Source organism: Carettochelys insculpta, unplaced genomic scaffold, assembly GCF_033958435.1.
Source record: "Carettochelys insculpta isolate YL-2023 unplaced genomic scaffold, ASM3395843v1 scaffold_0046, whole genome shotgun sequence".
Lineage (NCBI taxonomy): Eukaryota > Metazoa > Chordata > Testudines > Carettochelyidae > Carettochelys > Carettochelys insculpta.
In genome coordinates, this window is record NW_027439083.1 from 80001 (window position 1) to 87500 (window position 7500).

The 7500-nt window shown below is 59.9% G+C and overlaps 1 non-coding gene across 1 annotated transcript; it reads left to right on the plus strand.

Moving 5' to 3' along the window:
- Positions 1-6808: 6808 nt before the first annotated feature.
- On the plus strand, positions 6809-6927 carry LOC142006259 (5S ribosomal RNA). The gene has a single exon (XR_012643365.1). It is a non-coding gene; the product is annotated as a 5S ribosomal RNA (ribosomal RNA).
- Positions 6928-7500: the final 573 nt, after the last annotated feature.

Sequence of the window (7500 nt, forward strand, 5' to 3'; positions counted from 1 at the left end):
ACGTGAAAAGTCCCCCAGCGGCAACAGGCGGGAACGACTCACAAAAGCGGCCGACCGCCTGGAACTCTAGGTCGGCTGCACGGGTCAAATTCAACCCCATTCGGACTTCCAGAGCTCAGCCGGCCACCAGGTCAACCTCGCTGAAAGCGCCAGAGGTTGACCTGGTGTCCGGGGACCGAATCGGACACCAGGTCAACCTCCGCTAAAGCGGCCGGGGTTGACCTGTTGTCCCTGCCGGACTTAGAAAATTTTTCTCTCCAGCCCGGGACCGGGGTTGACCTGTTGTCCCTGCCGGACTTAGAAATTTTTTCTCTCCCGCCTGGGACCGGGGTTGACCTGTTGTCCCTGCCGGACTTAGAAATTTTTTCTCTGCCGCCTGGGACCGGGGTTGACCTGTTGTCCCTGCCGGACTTAGAAATTTTTTCTCTGCCGCCTGGGACCGGGGTTGACCTGTTGTCCCTGCCGGACTTAGAAATTTTTTCTCTGCCGCCTGGGACCGGGGTTGACCTGTTGTCCCTGCCGGACTTAGAAAATTTTTCTCTGCCGCCTGGGACCGGGGTTGACCTGTTGTCCCTGCCGGACTTAGAAAATTTTTCTCTCCCGCCTGGGACCGGGGTTGACCTGTTGTCCCTGCCGGACTTAGAAATTTTTTCTCTCCCGCCTGGGACCGGGGTTGACCTGTTGTCCCTGCCGGACTTAGAAAATTTTTCTCTCCCGCCTGGGACCGGGGTTGACCTGTTGTCCCTGCCGGACTTAGAAAATTTTTCTCTGCCGCCTGGGACCGGGGTTGACCTGTTGTCCCTGCCGGACTTAGAAATTTTTTCTCTCCAGCCTGGGACCGGGGTTGACCTGTTGTCCCTGCCGGACTTAGAAATTTTTTCTCTGCCGCCTGGGACCGGGGTTGACCTGTTGTCCCTGCCGGACTTAGAAATTTTTTCTCTGCCGCCTGGGACCGGGGTTGACCTGTTGTCCCTGCCGGACTTAGAAATTTTTTCTCTCCCGCCTGGGACCGGGGTTGACCTGTTGTCCCTGCCGGACTTAGAAAATTTTTCTCTGCCGCCTGGGACCGGGGTTGACCTGTTGTCCCTGCCGGACTTAGAAAATTTTTCTCTCCCGCCTGGGACCGGGGTTGACCTGTTGTCCCTGCCGGACTTAGAAAATTTTTCTCTCCCGCCTGGGACCGGGGTTGACCTGTTGTCCCTGCCGGACTTAGAAATTTTTTCTCTGCCGCCTGGGACCGGGGTTGACCTGTTGTCCCTGCCGGACTTGGAAAATTTTTCTCTCCCGCCTGGGACCGGGGTTGACCTGTTGTCCCTGCCGGACTTAGAAATTTTTTCTCTCCAGCCTGGGACCGGGGTTGACCTGTTGTCCCTGCCGGACTTAGAAATTTTTTCTCTCCAGCCTGGGACCGGGGTTGACCTGTTGTCCCTGCCGGACTTAGAAATTTTTTCTCTCCAGCCTGGGACCGGGGTTGACCTGTTGTCCCTGCCGGACTTAGAAATTTTTTCTCTCCCGCCCGGTACCGGGGTTGACCTGTTGTCCCTGCCGGACTTAGAAAATTTTTCTCTCCCGCTCGGAACCGGGGTTGACCTGTTGTCCCTGCCGGACTTAGAAAATTTTTCTCTCCCGCCTGGGACCGGGGTTGACCTGTTGTCCCTGCCGGACTTGGAGCCCCAGGAGGGGATCGGCCACCAGGTCAACCTCCGCTGAAAGCGGCCACGGTTTACCTGGTGCCCGGGGAGCGAATCGGACACCAGGTCAACCTCAGCTGAAGCGGCCGGGGTTGACCTGCTGTCCCTGCCGGACTTAGAAATTTTTTCTCTCCAGCCTGGGACCGGGGTTGACCTGTTGTCCCTGCCGGACTTAGAAAATTTTTCTCTGCCGCCTGGGACCGGGGTTGACCTGTTGTCCCTGCCGGACTTAGAAATTTTTTCTCTCCCGCCTGGGACCGGGGTTGACCTGTTGTCCCTGCCGGACTTAGAAATTTTTTCTCTGCCGCCTGGGACCGGGGTTGACCTGTTGTCCCTGCCGGACTTAGAAAATTTTTCTCTCCCGCCCGGGACCGGGGTTGACCTGTTGTCCCTGCCGGACTTAGAAATTTTTTCTCTGCCGCCTGGGACCGGGGTTGACCTGTTGTCCCTGCCGGACTTAGAAATTTTTTCTCTGCCGCCTGGGACCGGGGTTGACCTGTTGTCCCTGCCGGACTTAGAAAATTTTTCTCTGCCGCCTGGGACCGGGGTTGACCTGTTGTCCCTGCCGGACTTAGAAAATTTTTCTCTCCCGCTCGGAACCGGGGTTGACCTGTTGTCCCTGCCGGACTTAGAAAATTTTTCTCTCCCGCCTGGGACCGGGGTTGACCTGTTGTCCCTGCCGGACTTGGAGCCCCAGGAGGGGATCGGCCACCAGGTCAACCTCCGCTGAAAGCGGCCACGGTTTACCTGGTGCCCGGGGAGCGAATCGGACACCAGGTCAACCTCAGCTGAAGCGGCCGGGGTTGACCTGCTGTCCCTGCCGGACTTGGAAAATTTTTCTCTCCAGCCTGGGACCGGGGTTGACCTGTTGTCCCTGCCGGACTTAGAAATTTTTTCTCTCCCCGCCTGGGACCGGGGTTGACCTGCTGTCCCTGCCGGACTTGGAGCCCGAGGAGGGAATCGGCCACCAGGTCAACCTCCGCTGAAAGCGGCCACGGTTTACCTGGTGCCCGGGGAGCGAATCGGACACCAGGTCAACCTCTGCTAAAGCGACCGAGGTTGACCTGGTGCCCGGGGAGCGAATCTGACACCAGGTCAACCTCTGCTAAAGCGCCAGAGGTTGACCTGGTGCCCGGGGAGCGAATCGGACACCAGGTCAACCTCTGCTAAAGCGGCCGGGGTTGACCTGCTGTCCCTGCCGGACTTAGAAAATTTTTCTCTCCAGCCTGGGACCGGGGTTGACCTGCTGTCCCTGCCGGACTTAGAAAATTTTTCTCTGCCGCCTGGGACCGGGGTTGACCTGTTCTCCCTGCCGGACTTAGAAAATTTTTCTCTCCAGCCTGGGACCGGGGTTGACCTGTTGTCCCTGCCGGACTTAGAAATTTTTTCTCTGCCGCCTGGGACCGGGGTTGACCTGTTGTCCCTGCCGGACTTAGAAATTTTTTCTCTCCCGCCCGGTACCGGGGTTGACCTGTTGTCCCTGCCGGACTTAGAAATTTTTTCTCTGCCGCCTGGGACCGGGGTTGACCTGTTGTCCCTGCCGGACTTAGAAAATTTTTCTCTCCCGCCTGGGACCGGGGTTGACCTGTTGTCCCTGCCGGACTTAGAAATTTTTTCTCTGCCGCCTGGGACCGGGGTTGACCTGTTGTCCCTGCCGGACTTAGAAATTTTTTCTCTCCAGCCTGGGACCGGGGTTGACCTGTTGTCCCTGCCGGACTTAGAAAATTTTTCTCTCCAGCCCGGGACCGGGGTTGACCTGTTGTCCCTGCCGGACTTAGAAATTTTTTCTCTCCCGCCTGGGACCGGGGTTGACCTGTTGTCCCTGCCGGACTTAGAAATTTTTTCTCTGCCGCCTGGGACCGGGGTTGACCTGTTGTCCCTGCCGGACTTAGAAAATTTTTCTCTGCCGCCTGGGACCGGGGTTGACCTGTTGTCCCTGCCGGACTTAGAAAATTTTTCTCTCCCGCCTGGGACCGGGGTTGACCTGTTGTCCCTGCCGGACTTAGAAAATTTTTCTCTCCCGCCTGGGACCGGGGTTGACCTGTTGTCCCTGCCGGACTTAGAAATTTTTTCTCTGCCGCCTGGGACCGGGGTTGACCTGTTGTCCCTGCCGGACTTAGAAATTTTTTCTCTGCCGCCTGGGACCGGGGTTGACCTGTTGTCCCTGCCGGACTTAGAAATTTTTTCTCTGCCGCCTGGGACCGGGGTTGACCTGTTGTCCCTGCCGGACTTAGAAATTTTTTCTCTCCAGCCTGGGACCGGGGTTGACCTGTTGTCCCTGCCGGACTTAGAAATTTTTTCTCTCCCGCCCGGTACCGGGGTTGACCTGTTGTCCCTGCCGGACTTAGAAATTTTTTCTCTGCCGCCTGGGACCGGGGTTGACCTGTTGTCCCTGCCGGACTTAGAAAATTTTTCTCTCCCGCCTGGGACCGGGGTTGACCTGTTGTCCCTGCCGGACTTAGAAATTTTTTCTCTGCCGCCTGGGACCGGGGTTGACCTGTTGTCCCTGCCGGACTTAGAAAATTTTTCTCTCCCGCCTGGGACCGGGGTTGACCTGTTGTCCCTGCCGGACTTAGAAATTTTTTCTCTGCCGCCTGGGACCGGGGTTGACCTGTTGTCCCTGCCGGACTTAGAAATTTTTTCTCTCCAGCCTGGGACCGGGGTTGACCTGTTGTCCCTGCCGGACTTAGAAATTTTTTCTCTCCCGCCCGGTACCGGGGTTGACCTGTTGTCCCTGCCGGACTTAGAAATTTTTTCTCTGCCGCCTGGGACCGGGGTTGACCTGTTGTCCCTGCCGGACTTAGAAAATTTTTCTCTCCCGCTCGGAACCGGGGTTGACCTGTTGTCCCTGCCGGACTTAGAAAATTTTTCTCTCCCGCCTGGGACCGGGGTTGACCTGTTGTCCCTGCCGGACTTGGAGCCCGAGGAGGGGATCGGCCACCAGGTAAACCTCCGCTGAAAGCGGCCACGGTTTACCTGGTGCCCGGGGAGCGAATCGGACACCAGGTCAACCTCAGCTGAAGCGGCCGGGGTTGACCTGCTGTCCCTGCCGGACTTGGAAAATTTTTCTCTCCAGCCTGGGACCGGGGTTGACCTGTTGTCCCTGCCGGACTTAGAAATTTTTTCTCTCCCCGCCTGGGACCGGGGTTGACCTGTTGTCCCTGCCGGACTTAGAAATTTTTTCTCTCCCCGCCTGGGACCGGGGTTGACCTGTTGTCCCTGCCGGACTTGGAGCCCCAGGAGGGGATCGGCCACCAGGTCAACCTCCGCTGAAAGCGGCCACGGTTTACCTGGTGCCCGGGGAGCGAATCGGACACCAGGTCAACCTCTGCTAAAGCGACCGAGGTTGACCTGGTGCCCGGGGAGCGAATCTGACACCAGGTCAACCTCTGCTAAAGCGCCAGAGGTTGACCTGGTGCCCGGGGAGCGAATCGGACACCAGGTCAACCTCTGCTAAAGCGGCCGGGGTTGACCTGCTGTCCCTGCCGGACTTAGAAAATTTTTCTCTCCAGCCTGGGACCGGGGTTGACCTGTTGTCCCTGCCGGACTTAGAAATTTTTTCTCTCCCGCCTGGGACCGGGGTTGACCTGTTGTCCCTGCCGGACTTAGAAAATTTTTCTCTGCCGCCTGGGACCGGGGTTGACCTGTTGTCCCTGCCGGACTTAGAAAATTTTTCTCTCCCGCTCGGAACCGGGGTTGACCTGTTGTCCCTGCCGGACTTAGAAAATTTTTCTCTCCCGCCTGGGACCGGGGTTGACCTGTTGTCCCTGCCGGACTTGGAGCCCCAGGAGGGGATCGGCCACCAGGTCAACCTCCGCTGAAAGCGGCCACGGTTTACCTGGTGCCCGGGGAGCGAATCGGACACCAGGTCAACCTCAGCTGAAGCGGCCGGGGTTGACCTGCTGTCCCTGCCGGACTTGGAGCCCGAGGAGGGGATCGGCCACCAGGTCAACCTCCGCTGAAAGCGGCCACGGTTTACCTGGTGCCCGGGGAGCGAATCGGACACCAGGTCAACCTCTGCTAAAGCGGCCGGGGTTGACCTGCTGTCCGTGCCGGACTTGGAGCCCGAGGAGGGGATCGGCCACCAGGTCAACCTCCGCTGAAAGCGGCCACGGTTTACCTGGTGCCCGGGGACCGAATCGGACACCAGGTCAACCTCCGCTGAAGCGGCCGGGGTTGACCTGCTGTCCCTGCCGGACTTTGAAAATTTTTCTCTCCCCGCCCGGAACCGGGGTTGACCTGTTGTCCCTGCCGGACTTGGAAAATTTTTCTCTCCCGCTCGGAACCGGGGTTGACCTGTTGTCCCTGAAGGACTTAGAAATTTTTTCTCTCCCCGCCTGGGACCGGGGTTGACCTGCTGTCCCTGCCGGACTTGGAGCCCCAGGAGGGGATCGGCCACCAGGTCAACCTCCGCTGAAAGCGGCCACGGTTTACCTGGTGCCCGGGGACCGAATCGGACACCAGGTCAACCTCTGCTAAAGCGCCCGAGGTTGACCTGGTGCCCGGGGAGCGAATCGGACACCAGGTCAACCTCTGCTACGGCGGCCGGGGTTGACCTGCTGTCCCTGCCGGACTTAGAAAATTTTTCTCTCCCCGCCCGGAACCGGGGTTGACCTGTTGTCCCTGCCGGACTTGGAGCCCGAGGAGGGGATCGGCCACCAGGTCAACCTCCGCTGAAAGCGGCCACGGTTTACCTGGTGCCCGGGGAGCGAATCGGACACCAGGTCAACCTCCGCTAAAGCGCCCGAGGTTGACCTGGTGCCCGGGGAGCGAATCGGACACCAGGTCAACCTCTGCTACGGCGGCCGGGGTTGACCTGCTGTCCCTGCCGGACTTGGAAAATTTCTCTCCCCGCCTCGGACCGGGGTTGACCTGCTGTCCCTACCGGACTTAGAACATTTTTCTCTCCCCGCCCCGGCCCGGGGGTTAACCTCGGGGCGCACAGCTTCCCGGGTCTGACGTGCACGTCCTGTCACCTCCCGGGCCCGGCGTCCTCGTCCTCCCTTCCCCTTGGGCCGGCTCGGAGGAAGTTTTCCCTCGGCCCGGCCTCCGGGTTAATTGTTTGGGCCCGGCTGACTGAGGCCAGGCTGCTGACGCTAAAGCCCGGGGAGGCGGGGGCCTACGGCCATACCGGACCGAATGCCCCCGATCTCGTCCGATCTCGGAAGGTAAACCGTCCCGGGCCTGGCTAGTACCTGGATGGGTGACCGCCTGGGAATCCCAGGTGCCGTAGGCAGCTTTTGGCCCCAGCGGGGGTAGAGCGGGGCGTGTGTCTGCCGTGCGGGAGCAGGGAAGCCGTGAGGCCAAGGCGGCGCGACGGTCCTGGGGGGCGCTGAGGCCTTTCCCTCTGCCTGCCTGCGTGTCGGGGGCGGGGGGGCGGGCGAGGAAGCTAAGGCCCTCACCCGGTGCGGTGCGATGGCTTGGGTCGGGTCGGGGAGAGGGAAGAAAGCGTGTGTGGAGCGTTGGTGGGGCAGGTGTGTGTGTGGGAGTGCTGGGTTGGGCAGGCCGTTGAGGCGGTGGCGGTGGTGGTGTTTTTGGTGGGAGTGAGTTGGGGTCAGGTGGGTGTGGGGTCCCCCCCGGGGGGTGGATGGTCTGAGGGTTAAGGCTTGGAACGTGCGTCTTGGGGGACCGTGGGTGGAGGTTGTTGAGAGCGGGGAAGGCCCTGGGTCCCGGTTGTGGACTATTAAGCCCGGTGGAGGGGGACCGTGGGTGGAGGTTGTTGAGAGCGGGGAAGGCCCTGGGTCTCGGTTGTGGACTATTAAGCCCGGTGGAGGGGGACCGTGGGTGGAGGTTGTTGAGAGCGGGGAAG